Source organism: Ceratotherium simum, chromosome 26 (genome assembly GCF_057802395.1).
Source record: "Ceratotherium simum simum isolate JZ-2026a chromosome 26, ASM5780239v1, whole genome shotgun sequence".
Taxonomy (NCBI): domain Eukaryota; kingdom Metazoa; phylum Chordata; class Mammalia; order Perissodactyla; family Rhinocerotidae; genus Ceratotherium; species Ceratotherium simum.
In genome coordinates this window covers 14686940-14702012 of record NC_141925.1, presented here as the reverse complement: position 1 = coordinate 14702012, position 15073 = coordinate 14686940, and positions in this window count along the sequence as shown.

Sequence of the window (15073 nt, the reverse complement as noted above, 5' to 3'; positions counted from 1 at the left end):
CATGCCTCACCCTAGGAGCTGTTTTTTCTCTCTATGAAAGAACTGTTTCCTGTGTCCCTTAAGCAAGAAGTCGTGGCAACAGCCCTTTGTCCTAGCCCAGGGGCCTCAGGGTCTCAGCCCTGGGAAGAGGCTGTCTTCAGGAAGGAGACACTCATAGAGATCCATTGAGCGATTTCCGATTGCACCTGTCCTGTGCATATGTTTTTTTGAAACCACTGTGTTGAGGTATGATAGTTCTGGAGATCTACTATGCAACACTGGACTTATACTTAACAATACTGTATTGTATACTTAAAAATTTGCTAAGAAGGTAGATCTTACCTTAAGTGGTCTTGCTGCAAAGGAAATAAATAAATAAATAAAAATAAAAGAGGCAGGAGGAAACTTTTGGAGGTGATGGATAAGTCTGTGCTCACTTTTGAGATTTGAATAAGAGTTAATCAGGTCAAGAGGGAATGTTGCCTCGGACCAAAGAAAGAATACCGCTCTCTCCCATCATTTCCCCTGTGGAGGGAATGGTACCCTCCTCTTCCTGTTCCCCTACACCTACGGCCCCGCGTTATCCTCTCTGCCATCCCCTGCTTCAGTGTTCTTGAGGGGATGGAATGCTGGTAGGATTCATCAGGGCAGGAGATATCGTTTACCAATGGGTGGGGGCATGGTCATTAAAAGCTTAGACCCAAACTAAGTCAGACTGAGCTGTTTTTTGCAACCTGGTCACAAAAGGCCTGAGTGTGAAGGTCATCGAGTGTGAGGGCATCTTGTAGCCGTGTAGAAGGTGGTGAAAATCCGGGTGCTGGATTCAGGCATAGTGGGAAGGTGGGGACTCCAAGCCCATGCAGCGAGCTCCAACGCAGCTTTATCAGAACCCTGCATTGAGGTCACCCAGCCATTGATAAAATTGTGCTCTGAGGCTTATCTGCAAACCTTCCATTTCCAGTCCCTCTGGGAACATTCTCGGGTGGTGAAGCTCCAGACTAGGCTGGCCGAGATTACTGTCCGTAGCACATTAAAATCTCACCTTGATTTTGAGCCCTCTGCGTGTTCTCACCTCTGTAACTTTTCTTATTTTTCCCTTCTCCAGGTTGTCGTTCTCTTCCCTGTGAGTCCATATCCAGTCCAGCCTTCAAGGTTCAGCTCATCTGTCATTCCTTCCTTTTCTGATTCTCTCGAGGGGAAAAAAAAAATTTTTGAAGGTCCCCTCTTCTTACCTGTACGTTCTATGACACTCTTTTGTAGCTTTCTGTGCTCCTGTCATCTCCTTTACTGGTCTACGGATTTCTTGAGAATAGACTGTGTGTATCTTATTCATCTATGTGTGTCCAGTGGTTAGTGAACTGCTAGGTGGTAATTAATTAATTAAAAAATAAAAATTTGGGGGGTGTCTCCTGTGTGTCAGATGCTGTGTTAGACTCTGGAAATATATTGACAAGATCCCTGTCCTAAGAAACGTACAATCTAGTGGGAGAGACAGACGTAAGTGAAAGAATCACACAGATAAATCTAAACCAACACTGGGGGCACACAAGGCTTTGAGAGCATGTGGTAAGGGAGCTGATCTTATTGGGAAGGTCGGTGAAGGCTCGGGATGAAGTGATGTTATTGCTGAGGTCTGCAGGGAGAGTGGTCTTAACCAGGCAGACATTCCAGGTAGAGGAAAAGTTGAACAAAGGTAGAGAGGCAGTTAGTACAGCATGTTGGGGGGAATGAGAAAACAAAGGTCACGGTGGCTACTGCAGAGTGTGTTAAGGCCAAAAAGAGAGAGGGGAGGCTGAAGAAGTAGGTAGGGACTTGAATTCGTGCGCCACGGTAAAGAGCCTGGTCTTTATCCCATGACTGTGCACTGCGCACAGCATAAGGGGCTCCCTGAGTATTCATAAATGCTGAATCATGGAGTTTTGTCCTCCACACAGGCAAACTGGCCCTTGTCATCCTTACAGTGTGTGCACGGATGAAGTGGATGTGGATTATCTTTTTAACAAGTCAAGGAACTCTCTGTGATGCTGAGGAAGATACAATAAACAGAGAAAATTCCATGGTGATGTCTTTGTTCTGTAGCCTACCTTGAAGGAGATAAAGGAAATACAGTCTAGAACTGGAATGTCTTTTAATTTCCATAAGCAAATGGAAAGGAACTTAATTGGGCCAGGACATCTTCACTGCTGTGTCCATTTTTATGATAACGCAGGCTCTCTTGGCTGACTGGATTCCTGCCCGTGAGCACAGGGTGTTCTGTCTGGCAGAGAAGGGAACTCACATATGGGGCCCTCTCTTGGGCCAAGCTCTGTAGCAAACTCTCCATACCTCCCCTCTAGATGTTTTATGGAAAACTCTTGATCTCACTTCCAATCTAATATCAATGAGCAAGCATTGGGGCAAGAAGAGGCTGAGAGAGAGGGTAGTATCAAGGATGACTTCTTTGATTAGTGTTGGGTGATTCGGTGGACGTTAATGTCACAAACAGAGGAAGAGGAGATTTGGGGGAGAAATTGATGAATTCAATTTTTGACTTGTTTGGTTTGAGAGTCTGAAGGACATCTGGTTGGATACCCAGAAGGTAGTTGGAAATGTGGCCCTGAGCTTAAGAAAGTTGAAGACTCAGAAATGTTGAAGCAACACCTTCTAGGAAGCCTTCTTCTTTTGGAAACTGTGCCCTTTCCCCCTGTCCTCCAAACTCTCCTGGCCCCACCTCTCAGATGGCTTCAACTAACATTTGTAGGCATTGTATCCCCACCATCCTAAAGAAAAAGTCAAGCAGACTAGACAAAGGGAATCTTAACTGCACCCACACAACTCTTCTCCACCTTCCCCAACTATGTCATCAAGCAAAGCAATGAATGATTTTTTTCCATGTATCATCATTGATTTCAATTTTCATAACTTCTTAAAAGTTTCTAATTGTTAACAGTTGATGAGACCTCCAACCATTTCATTCATTCATTCATTCAGTACTGTGTGCTAGTCACTGATGAACAAGACACACAAAATCTTAACCCTCTTAGAGCTTAGAGTTGAGTGGGAGAGGGAGACAGACATTAAACTAATAATAACCAAATAACCATTTTATACTGGATTTGTCATAAATATTATAAGGAAGAAGTACAGAACACTGGGGAGGTAGCTCAGTCTGGTCTTCGTGCCTGAATGGAGTGTGATGCCATTTTCTGAGATGGGAAACCCAGGAGAAGGACCAGGTTTGGGTGTGGCTTTCAGGGGGTAAATCAGACTCAAACACACGTGGAGCTCATTACGTAGCAAGCACCATTCTAAGCGGGTTATAATCATCTACTCATATCATCCTCCCAGCAACCCAGTGAAGGAGGGACCACCGTTATATCCATTTTATAGATGGAGGTCCGAGGCACTGAGGGTTAAGTGACTTTTCTAAGGTCACGCAACTAGTAAATGGCAGAGCCGGGATTTCAGACCCAGGCTGGCCGGCCCCAGAATCCATGCTCTTTACCACTCTGAGGATGCAGACTCTCTCATGAGGCTTTATTTAGACAAGTTCAGTTGAAGATTCTGGTGGGACATCTAAGTGACAATTTGATAAACAGTTTCCTTATCATTTGTATCAGTCTGAGTGGAGATTTCTGTTACTACTGGCAAAGCATCTTAACAGATACAGATGTGAATGGATGTATGAAATTGTAAAATTCAGGAGAGAGGGCTGGGCTGGAAGTTCAGTCTGGGTGACACTTTAATGTTCTACTTTCCAGCAGTGCATATTGGGCTATATCCCCTTTTCTCAGGGGTCTCTAACTCTTATAGAATTTGCATGGTTTATAGCATCTTCAGGGAGATGAAGACATATAGGAGATGATTTTTCTTTTTAAAATTAAATCCAAAGAGAAGGTCTACCTGCTGTGTGGGTGACACCATCAATTCACGGATTCTGCCTTTCTGTCCCCACCCATACACATCCACATACGCCTAAAGACTCTCTGAAATGACTTTGTTCTACGTAAGCTAAGTTGGGCATAGTGATGGATGTGAAAACTGGCAAGTCTGAACAGCAGAAAAACCAAGTGGAGCGAAAACAGCTCTCAGGGCAACGGATGCAGGATGCTCAGGCTGAGCATCTCACGTCCCACTTGTCTGGCTGCAAATATTGTACTTCTACCTTGTTTGAGATTGACTAAGACTGGTAAAAACCCTTTAAGTGGCTCTTGTTGATAAGATTTGCTATAGACCATTTTAATGACTAAACAAAATTATGGTGCAATTTCACTTGATTAAAGACAAAACTAAAATCTGTGCAATTTCCAGTGTATACGTTAAGACAGTGACTTAAAAACATCTTTAAAGAATTCGGAGCCTGGATTCTGCTGGAAAGAAGCATGACAGTGGGTGTGGTATCGTTGTTCCTGGATTTGCTTCCCTTTACCATGGCCCCCTGCGTGTTGTTTCCTTTGTCTCCCACTGGCTTTGTCTGCTCTTCCTCAATTGTCTAGACTCTTTTCCAATTGCCTAGATAGCTTGAAGATGACCAAGAGAAACCAGATGCTATTTGCAAGTAGTGTTCCATTTCTAGATGTTCTCGAGACTTCACTCTATGTCCGACTTGTTACATGCATGTCACTTCCCTATCCAAATTCCCTCCATGGCTCCAGTCTGAAGCTTCCCCCTAATATCACCAACTCAGCCTGTTGATAAGACAAAGCTGAGTTTATTGCTTATGGTGGTAAGGAAGAACACCACCTCGCAAAGTACTGGCAGTGCCTCGGGGCGGGAGGGAGAGTCAGAATTTAATAAGAATTGGAAGTTTAAGATGTGGTCTTTCAAAGTGGGGGCTTGGTTAGGACTGGGTGAGCATCACGATGCAAGAGTTCAGGGTTGGTGGACACCCCAAGCTATGGATTTTGAGGCAAAGGATAAAAAATGTCAGAGTGTAAACTCTTGATGTTTTCCATTAAAGAGTTGATGGGTCTTTTTCAAGTTCTTGTAATGAATATCAGGTCATTTGCCTGGGCAGGAGACTCCTAGGAAAAAAAAAGCGACGCTGATGAAATCAGAGGAATAGAACATAATCATGTTCAAGTACACAGGAAGATGCAGTTTTGTTTCTCAGGGTCCAGGCGGAGAGTCGATGCTTTCCCTTCTCACTCTCATGCATAAAGTTCAGGATGCTTAACACATTCACCGGTCCTGTGCAACCTACCCTTTGTCTATCTTTCCATCTCCATCACATCTCACTCTCGGCTTGCACTCTGCAGTTCAGCTCCATTGGCCTCCTATTAGCTCCTATGTCTTCTCACCTCAGGCCTTTGCACATACTGTATTCTCTGCCTGGAATGCCCTCTCTCCCTTCTATTATTTGTTTAGTCAGCTAAGGGCTCAAATGTCACCTCTTCAGAGGAGCTCCACCGATTCTCAGTTCCCTCATTTCCAACTTTTTTGACACTCCTTACATCTTCTTCAGAACACTTATCACAATAGCAATTAAACAGCAATTTTGGAATTAACTATTTTATGCTTGCCTCTGTCTTACTTGCTGCTGTTCCTAGGGTTTAGAAGAGTGATTTGCAGCTAATGGATACTCAGTACATATTTGTGGAATAAATGATTGAGTATGGAGTCTGTCTCCTTCAATTTATGGGAAAAGTTTTGATTCCGTGAACTAGAGTATGTACATTTCTGATGGAAGCTTTCTGTGATATCTGTCCCCACTGTTATGGGCTGAATTGTGTGCCCCCCAAGGACATATGTTAATGTCCTAACCCCCAGTACCTCAGAATGTGATTGTATTTGGAAATAGAGATAATTAAGTTATAATAGCTACTAGGGTGGGCTGTCATCCAATATGACTAGTATCCTTATAAGAAGAGATTAGGACACAGGGAGAGAGAGACACTAGACATGCACACACAGAGAGGTGACCCTGAGAACACACAGCAAGAAAGTAGCCATCTGCAAGCCAAGGACAGAGGCCTTAGAAGAAACCAAACCTGCTGATACCTGGATCTTGGACTTCCAGCTTCCAGAACGGTGAGAAAATAAATTTCTATCATTTAAACCACCCAGTCTATGGTATTTTGTTAACGGCAACCTAACAAACTAATATACCCACCTTAGATGAGGTCAGAAGCCCCTCCTCTAGGCGGCCCTGCTGCTTCTTTCTATCACAGTACTTATTTCTCTGTATTGTAATTGGTCTCCATCCAACTCTAAACTTCAGGACAGATGGAACCCACACAGCTCTTCCTTCCTTGGACGTAGTACCGTGCCTGGCATACCGTAGGTGTCCTATATGTGTTTGTAAAATGGATGAATGAATGAATTGAGGAATAAAACTGGGATGCTGGGTCTCAGCTCTAGTTAAGTATTGCCTGGCAAGAATTCATTTAATCATTCGTTAGTTACGTGTTGCATACATACTATGCATCAGGCACAAATCTAATGCAATGCACAAAGTAGATAAAAATCCCTTGTCGTATGGTGCTTACGTTGCACTGGAGGTAGACAAGCAATAACAAAGTAAATAAATAAATGTACACAACAGCACCAGGACTGGAATGAGACAGTTGAGGCACTGTCTTTGGTTGCAAAATTTAGGGGAGGATGCCAAAAAACTTAGGAATCAAGATAAATAATATCTTAATGCCACATTTTGTTTAAAAAAAAAGCAAAATTAATGCAAAAATATCCATGATGAGCAAAATATCAAAATTTTAAGTAAAGACAGGATGCTCACGTAGCCCGTTAGATGAGCGCTAAGCAGAAAAAAATAAAATCAAGGATGAGGATAGGAAATTTGTGGGGGAGAGGTGTCGAAATTTTAGGTAGAGTGGCCAGGAAGACTCCTACCAAGAAGGGGATAGTTGGGTGAAGACCTTAAGGAAATGAGGAGCAGTCCATGCTAATATGGGGGCAACGTTTTCCAAGTAGAGGGAACAGCAAGTGCAAAGGCCCTGAGGCAGGAGCACATCTGCAGAGGAACTAGTGGGAGTGGAGGGGAGTGAATAGAAAGGAGAAATTGATGGGGGGCAGGAGCACAGGAGATGGGGTTTGGGGGGTAACAGAGGCCAAGACAGAGAGGGAAGGGGCAGACCCCAGTGTTGCCAACTCTTCTGCCAACTTTTCGTAGCGAGGCCAGAAATTAGGATTTAAAGTGATATTCCTTAATTTTTAAAGATACTCCACTAATTTGAAAAAAGAATTAAAGACTGCACAGGCTAAAACCAGTGGTTCACTACTAGAAGTGATTTTGCCTCCCTGGGGATGTTGGCACTGTCTGGTGATGTTTGTGATTTCACATCTGGGAAGGGGGTGCTACTGGTAGACAGCACACAAATGGAGACAGAGGCCAAGGAGGCTGCTACAATTCTGCAATGCATGGGACAACCCCCAACAACAAAGCACGAGCCAGCCCAACACGTCAACAACTCCGAGGTTGGGAAACCGTGCGCTAGACGGAACATGCCCATGGCTGGAGTCTGTTAGTGAGGTCAGCAAATTCCCAAAAAGGAGCAGATGGGCCAGAAGCTCACAGATGGCCCTCTTCCCTCCAGGCCTCCCAAAATGCCCATCCAGATCCTTCATGCATCAGCAGAAGTGATTTTCCACCGCGTGCCTCACACTCTTCCTCATTAAGTAATCGCCACCCACAGGCCCTCATTTCCATGTCTGTAACCACCCCAGGTACGCAAGATGCCCTGTTCACAAGAGGCAGATGGAGATGAGCCACTCACGGGGCTGTGAGACTGAGACGCAGGTGCCTTCCTTATCTCATCTCTGTAGGCTGCACACTTCAGGCTTGTGCCTGTCCGTTCCTTTAGTCCGCTGACTGCCCAGCTTGCTTCTCTAATTCTTGCTGGTGGAGCACAATTTCCTATTCTAAACCGAAATAGTTCCATCGATATGTTCTAAGCAGCAGCAACGTCCACCCTTTTGCATACTGTATTCATAGCTGATTATAGGAATCACATTTCTGTAGTCTTTTCATCATTAAAATGAGTTGAAAGATAAATCATTTTGGATAGACCTTTGTGGTTTTGCAAGGGTATGTCTAGAGCAACTGGTTTTGATCAGAAAAACTAGAAAAGAAGTTGTAAACTCAAAAATGCCTGCAGAGGCCAGGCAGGTAATGGGAAGGCATGGAGCAGGTTATTAACATAGAGAGTGGTGGGAACCAGGACAAATTGGAGGGGGCTCGCCCAGGCTAGAAGGAGCATCTGTCCCTCATGTCCAGCCAATGCTGCAGGGTGGCAGTTGGGCCCAGTGTGGCAAGATCTTTTGACATTTCAACATAAATCTGAAATTTGAAATTCATTCATTAGTTTTAACATACCCTGCAAGGTTCCTCTAAAACCATATATGTTGCCTAGACGTGGTTTGTATTATCAGGTGGTGATCTCTATTTAGATTCTCGGGAGCCATCTGCTTTCTGCATATGAGAATAAATCGGCTCAGAAAGTTAGACACGGACCAGGTTAAGAAGGAAGGGATAGCGACTTCAAGGTGTGGCCCATTCAGAAGAAACGGTTTTCCCACCCCCAAAGCAAAGCCTCATCAACCTCATGAGCATCATAATGGCCGTCTGCGTGCTAGGCATCTTACTAAGGAAAGGACCTTATCAGGGTTACCTCATTTGTTTCTCACAGCGGCTCTGGAATATATTGCCTCCATTTTGCAGATAAGAAACCTGAGTCTCAGGAAGTAACTGCTCATGATCACACAACAGGATTGAAGCCTGTGTTCACGTGAGCTTTTATCTATGCCCTCTGTGGACCATAGATGTGGTTTGGAGCTGAGGATGAGTGTTTCTGAACTTTGGAAAGCCATTTTGGAGTTTTATATCCATGTAGGTGGAGTCTATTGGAGGGTCAAGCAAGAATTCTAGACTCCCAAAATGCAAGTGGACAGCAGGGGCCAACTTGGCTAATTCTTTACTTTCCTGAGCAGCTCTCCACCATGACTGTGGGAAGTTGGAGTATAAATACCCCAGTTCCCTCACCACTCTTAGATGCCTGTCTACACCATTCCCCAGAGTTCCTCAGCAGAATCGAGCCTTGGTTGCCCATGGGAGTAACTTGCTTGATACCCTGGATTGGCTTATTTTCCTTCCCAATCTCACTACTTTCCCTACATTTACCTCTCAAATCAACTGTGCATATATGAATCCCTGTCTTGGGGTCTGCTTCTGGGAGAATCCAAACTAACACACAAGTGAATCTCAAGTTGTTTGGTTTTTGCCAAAATTGGATTATATTCACGTCTGTTGAAGCTAGTCATGTCATCAAGCTCTAGCCATCTGCATTTATTAGACAAAGTCTTATATGGTCATAAGGGGCAGATTATAACAGAATCGAGCACTGGTTTTAACTCAAACTTACTAGTAGAACAATTCAAAAATGAGAGAGGAGGGAAGTGTTCATTGCAGCGTTATTCACAATAGCCAAGACTTGGAAGCAACCTAAGTGCCCATCAAGGGACGAATGGATAAAGAAGATGTGGTATATATACACAATGGAATACTACTCAGCCATAAGAAACGATGAAATCCAGGCATTTGTGACAACATGGATGGACATTGAGGGTATAATGCAAAGTGAAATAAGTCAGAGGGAGAAGGTCAAATACCGTATGATTTCCTTCATTAAGTAGTAGATAATAACAACAATAAACAAACACATAGGGACAGAGATTGGATTGGTGGTTACCAGAGGGGAAGGGGGGAGGGAGGAGGGTGAAAGGGATAATTCAGTACATGTGTGTGGTGATGGGTTGTAATTAGTATTTTGGTGGTGAACATGATGTAGTCCATGCAGAAATAGAAGTACAATGATGTACACCTGAAATTTTTACAATGTTATAAACCAATGTTACTGCAATAAACAAAAAATTAAAAAAAAAAAGAGGATTTGGTCGCAGAGACGATACAAGATTGCTGTGATCTTGCCACATTTCCAACAAAAATTAACTCCAAATGGATTAAAGACTTGAATGTAAGACCTGAAACTATGAAACTTCTAGAAGAAAACATAGGCAGTATGCTCTTCGACATTGGTCTTAGCAACATATTTTCAAGCACCATGTCTGACCGGGCAAGAGAAACAATAGAAAAAATAAACAAATGGGGTCACATCAAACTAAAATCTTCTGCACAGCAAAGGAAACCATCAACAAAACGAAAAGACAACCTAACAATTGGGAGAAGATATTTGCAAACCATACATCTGATAAGGGCTTAATCTCCAAAATATATAAAGAACTCATGCATCTCAACAACAAAAAAACTACCAGCCCAATTAAAAAATGGGCAAAAGACCTGAACAGACATTTCTCCAAAAAAGATATACAGATGGCCAACAGACACATGAAAAGATGTTCAAAATCATTAACTATCAGGGAAATGCAAATCAAGACTACAATGAGATATCACCTCACGCCCGTCAGAATGGCTATAATTAACAAGACAGGAAACAACATATGTTGGAGAGGATGTGGAGAGAAGGGAACTCTCATACACTGCTGGTGGGCGTGCAAACTGGTGCAGCCACTATGGAAAACAGTATGGAGATTCCTCAAAAAATCACGGATAGAACTACCATATGATCCAGCTATTCCACTGCTGGGTATTTATCCAAAGAACTTGAAAACACCAATGCGTAAAGATACCTGCTGCCCTTTGTTCATTGCAGTGTTATTCACAATAGCCAAGACTTGGAAGCAACCTAAGTGCCTATCAAGGGACGAATGGATAAAGACGATGTGGTATATATACACAATGGAATACTACTCAGCCATAAGAAACGATGAAATCCAGCCATTTGTGACAACATGGATGGACATTGAGGGTATTATGCAAAGTGAAATAAGTCAGAGGGAGAAGGTCAAATACCGTATGATCTCCCTCATTAAGTAGTAGATAATAACAACAATAAACAAACACATAGAGACAGAGATTGGATTGGTGGTCACCAGAGGGGAAGGGGGGAGGGAGGAGGGTGAAAGGGATAATTCGGCACATGTGTTTGGTGATGGGTTGTAATTAGTATTTGGGTGGTGAACATGATGTAATCTATACAGAAATAGAAGTATAATGATGTACACCTGAAATTTATACAATGTTATAAACCAATGTTACTGCAATAAACAAAAAATTAAAATAAATAAATAAATAAAAATAAAAAAAAAAAACAAAAACATGATTGAGTGTCCTACCGTGCAGCATTGGCAGTAATAACGGGCTCTTTTCTTTCATTTTTCTGTTTAATTTTCCTTCTAATGATTTTAGAGGAAGAACTATTTGGCATTGAAAATTACTTTGGATTGTAGCAAAAAAAGATCCAGAACCCTTTTTTCTATTTCTTTTAATAGTCATTCAGGGACATAGTGTAATTGAATTAAGACACTTCCAAGAGGTGAATTATAGGATAATAATTCAGACCTTTCTCTTTAATAGGAGCTAGCCTGTGGCCTTGGGTCCACTGGATCTGAAGGAGTGAATTACTGCTCCATAACTCACAAGGTCCCATTGAAAGAGATCCTGGGTAAAGAGAATTAACATCAGAACATCAGGCAAAGGCAACCCATGATCTAATACTAAGGGATGAGGGGCACACAGAAATGAATTTGGAGACTTGGCTCCTCACTTCAAAGAAGTCAGACATCAGAGAATAATGTCAGACCCACAGTAAAAAGGAATGGCCTCTCTGCCCAGCAGAGCTCTGGGTATTTTTCACCAAAGTCCTGACACACATGCGGAAGTCTGGAGCATTCCACCCTTTCAGGTCTGATAAAATAACTAACTGGGCTTCAAACCTAACCAGGACATAGGCGGGGTGTTCAGCAGCTGCCTGCAGCCTGGAGGCAGGATGGACAGTGACATTCTAGGGCACCCCAGTGTCCCTCTTCCTGTGCCCCCCAAAGCATTTTTCTCACTGATGCCTGAAATTTCACCATTCACAATTCATTTGTTTGGGTTAAACGTCAACGTCCTTTCATTTCCTTTTTTTGAGAAGGAGTCGACATAGTACATAAGTAAATGTATGGCACTTAACTCATAGACAGATCTCAGCTCCACCATTTACAATCTGTGAAATCTTGGGGAAATTGCTTATCCTCTTTGGGTTCCCAGTTTCTCATCTGTAAAATGGGGCTTGTAGTAATACTAATTTCTTAGGGCTGTCATGAAGATTGTTTATAAGAACGGATAAAATACTTAGCAAAATGTCTGACAGAATACTTCGATAGAGAATAAACATTAGTATTGAAAAATATCTTTCAGAGAGTGATGTGCATGCCAAGAATCATATAACAGACTGCGTTCTTCTTTTAAATTCTAGAATGTGAATGTCATTCCATGTAAGAAAAAAAGGATAATTAATTCAATATAGTTCATAGATACCTTTTTCTAATATGGCACCAATGGATAGTTTGCCACCTCTGAGATAAATCTGACTTTGGAAATTTCTAGAAACCAAGAGGAAACTATCTCAACTCCAAAGGGTCCCATCCATTTTACGAGGTCAGTACCAGCCGACAGAACCCATCCCATCTTCATTCCCTCTCAGACCCCTTGCCTGTTATCTGCCTTCTGCTATCTGTCCCAAACTTCTACCTAAAGATAAAAAGAAAGAGCTTGTAATTCATTACAGTTCATTAAAATGAAAATAAAATTTATTTTGTATCAAAATGAAAAAAATACGACTCATTTATTATTAGCATATAAATGGTATTTTTTAACTTCCCTCTTCCTCAGAATCACTTACATTTTCAATGATCACAGCACACAAAATTAATTTTTGATAGCCTTTTGTGATTTGGCTGAAAATTCTTATTTCTTTTTGTGCTTTAAACAGCAAACTGTATCCACTGCTATTCATAGCAAATTTTAGATAATGAAGCAATTAAAAATACATGGATTTAAGATCTTATCTCATTTTTCCTTTGGCCTATTTCTGCTTCATTATTCATGTAGGGATATGTTTAATTCAGAGTTAGTAATTGCAGATATATCTAGTATAAATTGTGCCTCATATTCTTTACCCATTTCAATTTATTTTAGCAAATAGATCTCTTTTCAAAAAAAGTAATGGTGAGAGGACAGAGTATGACAAAAATGCAGAAATCTCTATAGGTGTGTGTGTGTGTGTTGATTGGCATATCCAAACGAGATCTCAAAAATGTTAATAATTACATTTCCAATGTAATTATGTACGGCAACCAATTATATACAGCATTTCATTCAATCCTAAGAGTAATCTTAGAAGGGAGGTACAATGAGTGCTCCCATTTCTTAGATATGGAGACTGAGGCTCAGAGAGGTTACAAAACTGGTCGGAAGTCACCCAGTTAGAAATGAGAGAGGACTGGGATCAGAATCTGGCTTGTCTGTCCCCAGAGCCTCCGTGTCTGACCATCCATCACATTGTTTCTTGTGTCCTGGGGCTACGTGCATCTGAACCACAAAGAGATTGGTCAAAGGCCTTTGAGATCACTCTGCTGCCCCACCTAACAGAATCCCCAGTTCATAAATGTGCTGGTCCAAGGAGCTTGTCACTTATTTGGTTTCCACGCACCCTAAATATATTTTAGGAACTTATCCCAGGGCAGTAACAGAACAACACGTGGTTTCTTGTAATGCAACTTGCCACAGGGCATTATATACCAATATAAAAGAGAAAAAGAAAAAAAGAGAAGAACATAGCCTTAAAAAGTTTGATTACAGGTTAAATAAATTCTGATGCAATTTATTCAGTATTATACTCTGAAACCATGAAAAATGATGATGAGAATCTTAGTTTACTGACATGTGAAAATGTTCCTGGTAAATTGTTACATATAAATAGCAGGTTTATAAAACAATATGTGTACTATACTCCTATTTTAATAAAAACAACATATATGTGCGTATGTTTGTATGTAAGAAGAAAGAGAGAATCTAGAACAGTGCTGTCCAATAGAAATATAATGCAAGCCGCAGATGTGATTTAAAACTTTCTAACAGCCACATTAAACACATTAAACATTATTAAATGTAAGCCAAAGCAAACAGATGAAATTAATTTTAATAGCATGTTATTTACCCCTAAATATCCAAAATATGATCATTTCAACCTGTAACAAATCTGAAATTATTAGTGAGGTGTTTTACACGTATTTTGTGTAAATCTTTGTAATCGGGTATGTCTTTTACACTTACAGCACATTTCACCTCAGACTAGCCACCTGGTGACCACCATACAGTGCCGGGCAAGTCTAGAAGGATAAACACAATCTGTTATACACAAGTGGTTGGCCTTTGGGTGGTGTGAGTATGAGGTATTTTTCCTTGGTTCAATATCCTTTTCTGAATTTTCTGATTTTTTAAAACCAAAGCAGATCATCAATAAAGCAATACAGTTCTTTCCAATTTAGGGGAAAAGTGTCTCTGGATCAGATAAATAACTTGTCCAAGGTCACACAGCTGAGATTTTGTGGACAGAGGATTTAAACACTGCAGTCCACTTCTAGAGGCCAAGCTCTCTGCCACACCTACACCACTTGCCCAGAGGAGAACGTGACTCAGGGAATGTTACTGGCCTTCATCTTTCTCAGAGGGCCAGGTCACTCGTGCCTCCACATCGCATCCTCTGCTCTAACTGCCGAGGCTCAGCGTCCTGGGCCCTCTGTCTACAAGACCCAGCCCACCTTCCTTCTCAGTCCTGTTTGGATTCTAGCCCAGACCATGAGCTCTCCTCCAGTGCAACGTTGCCGTGCTTGGCTTTCTCTGTCGTGGCAAAATAGCACCCTCATGACTTCATTATACTCTGAGGTGGTCATGTTGACGCTGCTCCTGGAAAGAGAACTTTAATTAAATGGAAAGTGTCTTTATTGATTCTTTTGCTCTGTCAACAAATTGCATTGATCCCCACAATGTGCTCCTCCATGGTGGATGCTGCGGATACAGGAGAGAACAAAGCAGGCAAAATCGCTGCCCTTATGGAGCATGAGTTCTGACAGGGGAGACAGAAAAAAAATGTGGGCAAATAAATATGCAATATGGCAGATGTTGATAAGAGCTATGGAGGCAAATAAAGGAGGAAAAGGGAGACCTAGGTGTTCTTATGTGGGATGATGAGGAAGG